The 12,850-nt window shown below is 37.8% G+C and overlaps 1 protein-coding gene across 6 annotated transcripts in view; it reads left to right on the forward strand.

Annotated features, from left to right (window-relative positions):
* RAPGEF4 (Rap guanine nucleotide exchange factor 4) overlaps positions 1-12,850 on the forward strand; it is a 148,505-nt gene that overhangs the window by 48,809 nt on the left and 86,846 nt on the right. The window contains exon 1 of one of the 6 annotated variants that reach the window (XM_068195895.1): positions 5,341-5,605. The exons of the other annotated variants lie outside the window; for them this stretch is intronic. The gene's annotated coding sequence lies outside the window, so the exon portion shown is untranslated. Of the gene's footprint in view, positions 1-5,340; positions 5,606-12,850 lie in introns of those variants that run through there. 6 annotated transcript variants of the gene reach the window in all.

Here is a 12,850-nt window from a genome sequence, read left to right on the forward strand (position 1 = left end):
ATGTTAATGCAGTATAGCTTTCACTTCAAATATAGAGAGCAAGTGATCAGAAATACAAGCCCACTTATATTCTTTATTATTTTGAGAACAGTTGTTCCCATTGAACTCAGTCTTGAAGGCACTGGTCCTGCTTTTCACTCCAATATGCTCTCTGTAATTGACTATAATTTTATTCATATATGTACGTGAAGTCCTCCAAATAATGTAAGCGCAAAAATTTGGTGTAGAAAGAATTTTATTAAAAACTAGATGTTAGTGTTCCAAAGGAGACTAGAGGATCTCCTGGGATTACTGAGTAGATGGGAGGAGTTGATTGCCTCAGGCATAACCCAGGGCCATTAATTACAGCTAGTCATTAATTCTCCTGTAATGCCTTGTGCTGATGCCACTGTTTTTGTTACAACACAGAAATAGAAAGTTGGCTGACCTGTGGACTTTGATGAGTTATGTTATTCTTATAATGATTACTTATATTTCTAAATGCTTATCACTGAAGTGTTCATCAGAGTTTCAGCTTGTAAGATTCATGTCTTTCCAGAGAGTTAATGTTTTGCTTGTTACTCACAGGAAGCCTTTAAATAGCTCTTGAAAACACCATAGCCTCTTTGAGGTATGCTCTGTATATTGAATCCTGGGAAAGTAAAATTGATATAGATGCTCCCTAAATATAATCAGTATACCTATTTTCATATCTAGAGAAAATGAAAATTGAATATATGATTTCCTTACTCTGTGGTTGGCTTATAAGGCAAAGTGCAGTCTAAATTCTAAGGACCAAAAACTAAAGATCTAGCTTTTGGCTTGTTTCTGAAAAGAAAAAAGTCCTGACATTTTAATGAGTTTATTTCAATTCCTGAAGCAATGCTAATACAGGACAGAATAGTTATAAACCATTTAGAAAAAATAGAAACCAACTATATAATATAAACCAATATAAACCAACTTCCATCATATGCCATTTACCTGCATGCTCATGTACTCAGCACTGCACAATAAAAGCATTGCTGGACTGATTGTAAAGTGCAGGAGGAAAAAGTTCAGGAGCAAGAGACAGCCCCCAGCACCCAGCTTAGCAGATCATGTGAACACACATGACTCTAAGCAGCACAGAGTTTAGGCAGCAAACAGCAGCTGTGAGAATTTCCGGATTGCTAGACTTGCATGTCTGTTTAAATTATCTTAAAGTGTTTTTCTCTAGAAAAAAGTTATTCATCTGACCTTTACATAGAGTCCTTCTTTGTCAGGGATCCCAAAGTGTTTTACAGATGCAGAGATTTAGAACTGACATGCACATGTCAGAGGGAAAATGAAAAGACTGATTGCACCATGGTTGCACAGAAGTTTGGCAGTGGAGAAATATGACTACTGATGTGCTTCACTGCTGCTTTCCCTGGAAGGCCATACAGCAGCACTGCGTAGCACCCCAGTCGGGAAGCGTGAGATACTTTACTCAGCTGAAAATATAGGTGAGTTGACAACACTCCTAGCCTGTATGAGAACACTGCTAAATTACTTAGAGAAGAAGCAGCAGCTGAACTCTATAATTAGCACTTGTGGTGAAGACATGGATTTGTATTACTGAAATGTGAAATTCCAGCACTACACTGATTCCAAGAAACAGTATAATGTTATTTGAGGGTTGATTTAGGATAAATAACCACTTCCTAAGGTGTGTTTGTTCTCATTATTTACCCAGCTGGACCTTGTTTACTTTATGAATTCAGTATTGATCACAGGAGTGTTGGGGCATATTAAAGCAAAAGAGGATAGACTGTCTTTGGGTGTACTGAAACGTATGAAGTTTATAGAATGTATTTGTAGGAGAAGTTGTACTTGCAGTTCCTTAATGGCAGTATGGTAGGAGAACGGTATATGGATTTTTCCCTCTACTTGTATGTTAAATCTCATTGACCCCTGTGTCTATTTCATACCCATAGCGGGAGTAGAGCCAGTGTTCTTTCTTTTAAAAAAGACTAGCTAGAATTCTTTTCCATTCAATTATGTTTGATAATTCTAAGATTTCAGAATGGGTATTTTTAAGATGGTTTATGTTGTTCCTTTTCCTTCTCTGAATTTGCTGTTACAGTTTGACTTGCCACTGTGCAGGAGAAGGTAGTAGCCCTCTTCGCTGTGCCAATCTTCCCCCTTTCCTCTGGCTCAAAATAAATTCTATACAGGGCTTTCAGAGAAAAAGAGAGGTGGGAGGGAAGGAGGAAGGGAAAGAGGAAGAGGACAGGAGAGACAAAGTGAGAATGGGAGGAAACCTTTGCCCTCTGGCATCATTATGAGGTCAGCATGCATCCATCACCCATATGAAAAATCCTGTAATATAAATTAGACCATTTTAGGGTATAATGAGGATTTACTCTTCTGTAGCTGGGACTTGGCTAATAAAGTCTTAATTTCATTCTTCTGTGATCCAGTAATTTTTAAATACTGGACATGTTAAATGATAATTGATTCAGCAAACAAGTCCCTCAGAGATTTGTGTTTACCAGATGAATCACAGGAGCTGACTGATCTTCTGATCCTGTTGTTTGGTGAAGTTATGGGTGAGGCTGAATCAAATACCCCCTATTGACCAAAGCAGTCCTTCAGGCCTCTACAGAGAGTTGTTCTCAGTGACAGTGCATGCACAGTACTGAAGAATTCATGTGGAGGTAGGGGTTTATGTCTTTATCTCAGAAACCTGGAAGTAGTTTCCTCTGTTAAGATTCTTTTTTCTTGACAGATCTCCTGTCTGTTAGCTTTAATCATCTGTGGGGTCTGGAGTATTCCAGCCTGCTATTACAAAGGTTATTCTATAGATAGGAGTGTCTGAAGTGGAAAGTATGGAACTCTGTGAACACATAGCAGAGCTGTGTGTGTTGTACACAACTGAACGTCTGAACTACCAGTACATACAGAGACAAATGGAAACCATTGGGCTAAACCCATCCAAAGATTGTAGCAACTTCCTGCTCCCTGTCTCAAATATTTCAGAGAGGTACAAGCAATTCTTATGTGCTGTTCTCAAAGAGACATCACAGCAGTTTGATGGTGACTTACTGCTATTTGAATTTATCTGGTTTGAGTTTCCTTTTTCTTTGAAAGGACTTAAACTTTTTTTAAACTTCCTTCCTGATGTTTGTCTTTTTTCCAGATTCCAAAATTAGATCAAGTCACATTTCCTCATGGAACTTCGGCTTCAAGGAGGCATTGAGCTATTGCAGCCCCTAGTCTGAAGGTTCCTGCTCCAGTGGATGACCTGCGCTGTCATGCACAATATCGAAAAACAATTGGGCAATGGCAAACTTAAAAAGTTAATGCATGTCCTGCTTACTGTCCCATCCTCCTAGGCTTGTGCTTTCTGACACTTGCTTGATGTTGCTGAGTCCTTTTTGTTGAAAATGCTGTTTAGTCCATTACTTGCCCGCTGCATTCTCATTTGACCTGTTAACTGCTAAAGCAAAAAAAGTTATTTTAAGAATTGGCATGTCTAAGAGAGCATATCTCCTCCTTTCAAAGACCTCTGAAGATTAATATTTGATTAAAATGTGACTGCAGCATTAAAATGGGTACCCTGTGTCTTTTTACAAATGAATGTCTGGAAAACTTGTGTACTGTCTAGTTTTTAATTGGCAAATTATTCAGTTAGTGCTTCAGGGGGAGTTGCAGGGGAGGACAAGGTGTTAGGTGATTTTTAGATACATTCATTGCCACTTTTATCCTTAGAGATAGTCTGAAGATGACTGAATCCCTGCATGAATCCACAGATTCAGTTAAAATTTCTTCTCTGGAACTAAATAAGAGGATGTGCTCTAAATCATGGAATAAAACACCAGGTCCTCACTTGGGCAACCCCATATCAAAACCAGGAGGCTGGATTTATGGTCATTCAGTGGTGGCTATACCTGTGACCCATGCAGCTGCTGCACTGTTCTTTTTGCCTGCCTCTGTTTGTTTGCTGCATTCTTTTTAAATTCCAGTGCACGGCTGCTGATAAAATCTGCTCTCAAAAAGATTTTGAGACCCCATGCCTGTCCATTTTTATACTCTGGTGGATCAGAAAGACAACCAAATATATAGATATTACTATATACTCTACAGGATACTCTAGGATATGGAGAGGGAAAGTAATGAATAGAGTCAGTGTACAGTTAGCTAGATACTGCAGCACTCTTAGGAACACTTATCAGTCTGGTGCAGAAAATACCATGGAGTAGGGTATCAGGAAATGGAAAGAAGCACAGCTTGGATCGGTTTAATTTTTGGAGTTTGAAAGTCTTGATAATGCTTTGTAAAGAGAAGAGACTATTCCATTGGTGTGTATGAGTTTGGTATTGCTACCTTTGCCTCTGTAAGTAGTGTAATCCAATGTTACAGCTCATGAGAATTAAGATAATTCACAAGAGGGCTCCAGAAACAGCCTTTGACTGTGTCTCTTTTGTCAGTGTGGGGCTCTTGCGAAGGTCTTTCACTAATTTTCTTGTCTCAGTAGTTGTATGCTGACTGTTATTAGAAACAGAACAGCAGAAAATACTGTAAAATGAAAGAATAAAGACCAAAGGGCTGTTGTTATTTCCCAAAGACTCACTTCAAAACTAGGAAACTTGGTAGAAGTGAGATATCTAGGTGACCTTTTGTACCTGGATTCTCCCAGCCATGTAGACAGGCAGAGCACTATGGGTGGCAACTAACTGCAGTCAGTGTTTTTGGTTTTTTTTATGCACTCCATGATCTGGAAGACAGACAATTGGGAACGATAGATTATTGTGGATATTCATCTTCATACAGTTGGAGACAATGAGACATTGAGACATTGCATAAAAATTCAGGGCAGACAGCAGTCAACTTTGATTTGTGCTTTTCTTTCAGTGGAAAAATTATTTTTAATTAGAAGAAAGATCATGCAGATAGGTCTTCTTCATGTTATATTTTTCTTTTCTGGCTGATGTTAATTAAATCAGTTCAGTGAGGTACTCTGAAATGCAGTATGGAGTAGAGTCTATTCAGTACGTACATACATATGCATCTTTGTTTCCATTGAAAGGCTGCTAAAATTTTATAAGATGTAAAACCAGCTTTATGCAACAGTGGAAAGCAAAACCAAGTGCTGTGTTGCTTTTTAGAGGTTTGTATTATGCTTTGGTTACTTTTATAAACGTCTAACTGGTCTACTGCAGGAAAGTGTAGATAGTTTCTCATGTTACAGGACAGAGGCAAATTTTGTCTCAACACTTGCCTTGTTCCTTTCTGGCTGTTCTTTCTTGACTGTGTGGCAGTTTCTAAAAGACCCACATCTGTTCATTGATCCCTGTTCACGGTAGGGCCCCCTTCCCAATCTTTGCAGACCTGGCCAAGAAAACGACATGTTGGGCACAGGAGTAGGAGCCGGTGGCTGGCAGGGCATAGGCCATTGTTGTGTGGAATGCTTTGTATTGTGGAACCATGGCCAGCAGCCATGGGCTGCATGGGAAGGTGTGGAGGGCTTGGATGTAAATGGGATTTGTGCTGGTTCTTCGGAAAGGGAATTCTAAGACAAGAGGTCTAAACAAACTAACATCCTGGGTTGCCACTCAGTATCATCAGTGTCTGCTACAGAGTTGTAAAGCTGGGAATTTAGGTAATTAGGTGCTGATGACGATTGACTACAGGAGGGAGGAAAAAGGGTCTAAGAGGGTGGTATTGAATAACTACATCCATTACTGACTTGAATTCCTTGAGAAGTACATTAGGTAGAGTTGTACCTAATGAAAGCTTAGCATGTGAGGTGTTTGTTGAAGTAGGAATTACTATGTTGGGGGAAAAAACATTTAAAAAATGTTTTGTTACAACTTTTATTTATAATTTCAAGGTTAGAAAAAGGTGAAGCTGCCATGACTTCTATAGCTAACATGAAAGTCTCAGTCAGTTCATTCCTCTACTCTCTTAGGACTTCCTGATTTTAAGTAGTAGCTATTGGGGATTTCTGTCACATCTTAAAAAGACACAGAATGGGGGGACTTGGTCTTCCAGTGATTTTCAAGATAAATTTTGGAAAACACATCACAAAAGTGTTTTGAATCTGGCCAGTTCTTCCTGTTGCATAGCAATGCCCCTTGAGCTGGTTGTCATCATCTTTGTAGGGCTGGTTCTCCTGGAAATTTGTAGGGTTGGTAATCTGGCCTGGTAATGAGACATACGCAATAGTACCTCTTTAACATTAACAACTGGTGCTCAATGTCAGCTGTATGTATCACGTACCCTTGTAATTTAAATTGTAATGTTGTGGAACAATAGCAATAGCTCAGTAAGAATGTATTTTTTTAAAAATGCACATGGTAGATTAAATTTGTGGTCTAACCAAAGTGTTACTGGTTACTACTCTGGGTATGTTGTGCTGGACTTGGACAGAATGGAGGCCTGTGATGAATATACAGTTCCTGTGATGCTGCTGGACAAGAAATTTTTTAGTTATAATGCAATTGTAATTAAAATTCCTCCCACTCTTTCTTTGATGGTTTCCCATATAGCCAAGAGAGAGCCTAGTCTATCTCTAGTTACCTTTGCACCCAAGTTCCTGTTTTTGTGCCAGCTTGCTCACCCTTAGCCATACTCCTATCCTTGGGAGACAGTGCTGGCTTGCCAGACTGGAGTTGCCCTGAACAGCCCAGCATAATGGTTGAAGTTATGGCTGCTGTTTCAGAAGCTGCCACTGACATTAAACAAAACAGAACTGGCCTAGCACTTACTACTTTGGAAAAGCCATCCTCTTTGGAAAAAGCATTTTAACTCTGAATAAAACATTGGGTTGGCTTTTAGCTCATGAATAGCACTTTATTCCACTTGAATAAATATCAGTGCTGACAAGTAACCACATCGTGCCCTGACCTTATGTAAGTGCATGGCAACATTCCAAGTTAATTTTGGCTATTATTTCCACAAACACTTTGGACAAGCTTTTGTAGGTATTTGATTCCTATTTAGGCAGTGCTTTAGCAGATGGGCTGTAAAACAACCTGACAATTATTAAGGCTGCATGGACTGATTAGTTCTGGCTTCAGACACTGACAAAATCTCAGATACATCCTTCCCAGGCTCCTTCTGAACGCTTTGCATCTTTAAAGGAGCATGTGACAGATGAGTGTTAACAAATGACTGAAGAGCTAGAATTTTATGAAAAGGTTTTGAAAGCAACATTGCTTTATTAACAGGAAAAGTTCAAGCAATTAAAAATCACTGGAAGACAAATACCTTCTGATCTTACTTTTGTTCTTCACAGTCCATGAGGAAGGGCTGTCTACCAGTGTGTAATCAGGGAAACAAGTTTTCTTCTTGCCTTACTGAGCCCATGTTCGACCAGTCTGCTTTCTGCTTGGACAACTGAGTGAAATACCTTGGACAACTAAGTGAAATACCTTGGACAACTACATGAAGCTTCTAATGCTACTGTAATATCACTCCTGGCACTGTCCCAGTTGGAGTTTGCTTGCCCTTGCCGTGTGCTGTTATTGCAAAGGTGAACTTCACCATCATGGTTCTACTTTTTAAGACTGTGTTGAAATAGGAGTTCATCTTCATTTAATGACCCTTTTACTGGAGTTGGAGTATTGATAAAGATAGATCTTAACCTCATATGGTAGCCCCAAATTGTCATATGCTTCTAGTGGGATTCTTAAGAGTCATAGCACTTAGGTAACTGTTTCTGAATGCTTAATATCTTTAAATTATGTTCCTGGGTTCACTAAATGCCATTGCAGTGTAGTTTATGCAATGTCTAAGTTTTTGCTCTAAATGCAGCATGGTTAAGTCATTCTGGTGCTTTGGAAAATTTTGTACCTTCAGCTTGCTTACTGGTTAAATAGGGAAGGTTATTTTATTGCAGATGCTTTGTGTAGGCTATCACCCAAAATATTAATGTATGGAAACATAGACTCCTACCATATTTATCTTGACATTTTTTATTTAATGTAGGGAAAAGCAGATTGAGATCCGTATTAATGTTTGACAGAATGCCCTCTCTCAGTGCTCTGTTGCTATACAGCAGTCAAATCCCACATACTTTACTATGCTCTGCCAGGAAGTCTACTAACCTTTCATATAATACTTAATAGGTGTTATAGCCAGTGCTGCTGAGTTGTTTTCCATACAGGAGGATTCTCAGCTATTTTTTTCTGCTGCCTTTGTAAGACTTGCACTGGTTCTTTCTACAGTGCCAGATGTTGTACATAAAGTAGGAAATTATATACTCTTCTCTTGCTTATTGAGCAGAGAAAAGAATCTACTTTCAAGACATAGCAGGGAGAGGTTGCTAGAAATGCCAAGTTTAAAGAGAGAGATCAAGTATGGGAGATGAGAAGGCAAGACAAAACTCACTTGAATGTGAAAATGAATGCAAAATCTCAACGGAAACACATTTGATGTACTGACATTAAAGGGATTGTACTGAATATATAATCATTGTGGATATATGCAGGGGGTTTTGTATTGTACAATAATCAAATGAGCGGTTCTTTGTACACTGATGGGGATCTCCGGAGAACTCTAATGATCCCGATTTAAAGAGATACCAGCTCAGTTATGGACTGTGGTATTTGTCTGTTCCTGAAGGAATGCAGTGTCAGAATAATACTATGTGTATGTGATCCTTAATCTATGTATCTTGAAGCATTTTACAAATAATAAGCACTTAATTCAGTAGCATTAGCTAAAATTACGCTCTGTGATGTTCCCTAAACAAGGAAATAGCAATATATAGAGAAATACTTGTAAATTGGAAACGAACCAGTTAAATGTGTTAGGCATATGTGTACAGTTTTCTCATTGTATGACACTGAATTCCCCTCGGTACTATCAAAGGAAAAAAAGATCAGATAAACAGCAATTAACATGTGAAAAAATAGTTATATTAAATGGAAAAAAAATTCTTGCCTTATTTTCTATGTGGTTGTTTTTTATTACAATATGATTTACAAAACTTGTCCCTAATGTAGTTCCAAAGTTTTAAGATACGAGAAGAATTACATGAAGTAGATTTACATGTAAAGGCAGCTTTTTCTCTTTGTTAATAAAACCTTCCTTAAAGGTAGTTCTGTAGTTACATTTGTGGCTTGGTGGTTAATGCCTTGTTCTCATATGCAAGTCAGTTGATTCCTCTGGTGCCTCATAATACTCAGGAACCATGGACTCGCAGTGTGTGACTCATGCTATCGCTTATTTTACTGTATATTCTATATAAAGATTTTCTTTGAATGGTGAGTGGATACACAGGATCAAAGTGACAATAACAAGCTTTGTCTGTCTTGCTTCACAACAGAGAAAGAGCCCTACAAAAATAGATTGAAGTGTAGGATGTTGCAAATTAGGTAGCCCTCCAATTAAGACATCTTCTAGCTCTAGTATTACCAGTGACCTCGTCTTGTCTTTTAGAGGGACTGAAAGTCTCATCCCAGTCCTATCCCACTTGCTTCAAAAATCATTCTTCTTGCTGTCAGAAAAAGGATGAAGTATATCAGATTACTTCTCAATAAACCTGCTCTTCTTCTGTCAGGAGTGCATAAGAATGCTTGTGTGTATTTTCCACCACTGCAACAGCAGGTGATAGCAGTGCATTCCAAGCTAGAGCTGCCTGGTTTAGGTGCTCAGCACCTTAAATTCCAGTGCCCACAAAAACCTGGGAAGTCACAGCTTTAGGACATCTGTGCATACTGTTAATGAAAACACTTAGAGGAATTGTTAATTATAAGAATTGAAAATGCAAAATAAACTTGGAATATAAATATAATTGCAGACAGTGAAAACAATCAAAAAGTTTTTCTGTGAGTGGAAGGATTAAAAAAGCTTATTTCCTTTTAATTTTTGCTCTTTTCTGCTAACTACACCATAGCTTCCACAATGTATCTGTTTGATGGAAGACAATGTATGTGGTGTTTGGAGTTATACCTGTGAGGATTAGCCAGCTGGCTCTTACCCAGTGAATTGGGATGTCCGAGAGTGCTGCCCTCTTAACTTTTCTGTGAGTAGTGACACTTTAATTGTGACCTCTCTCCTATTACTAATTTCTGTTTAGCTTCTAGGACCCTATTTGAGCCCTATCTCAAATTTGGTTATTTTTTTTTCCACTGAAATCAGAAGGGTTTCTGTGAAGAAGGGGGGAAAGGGAGGAATTGCCTGCTAGACAAAATAATTTGCATTTTGTTAGGAAAGCTGAGAAGCAGAACAGAGTCTGTACCCATGCCTGATGGTATGATGGTCTGACACATGGTGGCCACAATTATAGTAGAAGCAACAATAAAAGTTTGTTGGGTATGCCTTTAATGAGAAGGTTGGGGAAATCATCAGGAACTTCTCACTGTAAAAGAAGTGGACAAGATGCTTTCTTCTCTCAGCTGCTGCTGCACAGCCAGACTCACAATTATTTACTGCATTCTTCTAGCAATTTTTTTTTTTTTTGCAAAGAATTTTGTATTGCCTCTGTTGAATTTTCAAAATCTGCAGTGTAAATCTTTAACAACCCATTTGTCTTCGTATGATAATCTACAGAAATGACTTAAAATCATAGTGCAGTAAAATCATGCACTTTTACTTTTCCTCCTTTACTAAAAACCAATTTAGTTTGCTCTCCATGGAAGAACTGTGTATTTATCTAGTACTTCTGTTTGCTTTGTGTATATATTATTCTGTGTAATACATCATTTCCAATTGGTTCAGAACAAGAGCTGCCAGGACTCATGAGAAGCAGGTGGTGGGGCCTCCCACCACAGCCTGATATGTTTAATAATGTTTTTTCATCCTTGAAGTAAATGAAACATGATTCCATAGGGTATGAGCAGGAAATACGAAGATACATAAGAAGTGAACAGTTGAAAACAGTGAACTAGAAAGATGCTTTACTTCCAAAATTGATGATCTACTACTGTATGCCCTGATTTAATGAAATTTATCCATCTGGTGGTTACGTTGAGATTTCAATATGCTAATGAAATTATTTTTAGCTATGTGCAAGGGGAAACCCAGAAGAAATGCCTGTTTACTCCTGTGAAATGGAAACATAAAAGTTCAGAAAATTATATCAGTTCCTAATAAGCTGTCTATTGAGTAGATAACTTTGAAATCCAAATGTAAGTTTTAGAATACACTTCTAAAAGCCAGATCTTTCAGAATGACAACCTAAATGCTAAGGATTTTTCACTCAGAACATCTTTTAGGAGTTTGACAGAAATTGTTTTAGTGCAAGAATCAGCTTTTCTCATTGCTTCTCTGAATGGGAATATGCTTCCTACATTTCCTTGGGGAACTGCTGTGTTGTTACACTTGTAGTATGTGGCTAAGTTTAAAGGTCTGTTAGTCTTCAGTAACCCTCTTTCTCTTATAGGTGATTGTTTACAGACTTCCATAATCATAATCATAATTTGTGTAGTCCTATGTAAACTTAGCAGCTGTGTCTCTCTGAATCTGGTTATATCTAGTTAAAACTCTGTCTGGGACAGGGTTGGCTCTGTTTTTTTTATTAGTTGCATCTCTTTGTGGTGGTACAGCTTCAGTGCAAGAGTTTAATAAATAGATGGGAAGGAGTTTCCTAAGGCATTTTTGTTTCAGTCTTTGGAGGTCTGTCCTACAATGAATGCCAAAGCTGTGAACTTCTTGTTCTCGGTTAGCTCATGCTCTGATGTAATCATACTTGCTTTATGTGAAGAATAATCTCTGGTGAAACATTCTCATCTTGAGTTTAGTTAAATTGTGCCATTCTGCATCTTTTGTGCTGTGTCACTTGCCTGCTTGCATCCTGCCCCTAACTGCACTCTAGACATTTCTGTCTGGGAGGAGGAAGAGACAGGATCTGACCTTTTATTTTGTTTGTAGAACTTAGCAAAGCTGGACCCCTAGGTAAGCTGAATTCAGGACTCTGTTTGACAGATGAGGAGACTGATATATTGTTATTCTCTGTACAATCTCCTTTTTGGAAAGATTATTATCCAGTTTAGTTCTGTGGGTTACCCTTCATTATCTTGTGTCTCCATTTTTCTCATGTTCCTCTTGTTTCATTTTTCTCTTTTGGTCATGTGTTCAGCCTTAAAATCTCCTTAGTATTTTTTTCACTTAAGAAATTCTACAGTGCATCTTCATTACTGTGCCCCACTGCATATCTCAAATGCTGCTCTAATCTTGGTGATGAATAACATGACAGATTGTAGGTAGGTAGGATGACAACTGATAATGAGGAATGAAAATCAAGTTTACCATTTTTTTGTGGTTATATCTTGTACTGTGAAGGAAACACCCCTTCAGAAAATAAAATAAATAGAAAACAAAAGCAGATAATACAACTATTTAATAAAATATTTAAATACTTTTATGTACTTAATACTTACAATACTAAAATATTTAATAAAGTATTTACAATACTTTTTAATACAAAATTTCTCCCCACACGAAAGTGTCAGCTAGTAAAACCAGGCTATATACTTGATGTCCAACTCAACTGGAAAAGATCCAGAATTTGAGTAATTTTTAAGTGGTGACTAGAAAAATTCAGATTTTTTTTTTTTTTTACACAAATGAATTAATCTGTGAGAATGTTTCATCATTTCTTTAACCAAGTCACTCTTCAGAATCACAGAGCAGTTTGGACTCTGACTAGTGTTTACTCTTTTAATCCTTTAAAACTCACATATTATATTTTCTTCTAGTTTTTCTTTATAATTTGCATCCCAGAGCAACATAATGAAAAATATTGCAAACATTTAGCATACCTCACTGTGGAAAGTAGAGATTAAGCTTGGATAATTGGCACAGACTTGTTGATTTGTGTTCATCTCAATCTGCATAATCTTTAAACCTAAATTATCTCAACACCAGCCAAATTTAAGGAGCCTGTCTTCTGGCTATT

The sequence above is a fragment of the Anomalospiza imberbis genome, chromosome 7 (assembly GCF_031753505.1).
Source record: "Anomalospiza imberbis isolate Cuckoo-Finch-1a 21T00152 chromosome 7, ASM3175350v1, whole genome shotgun sequence".
Lineage (NCBI taxonomy): Eukaryota > Metazoa > Chordata > Aves > Passeriformes > Viduidae > Anomalospiza > Anomalospiza imberbis.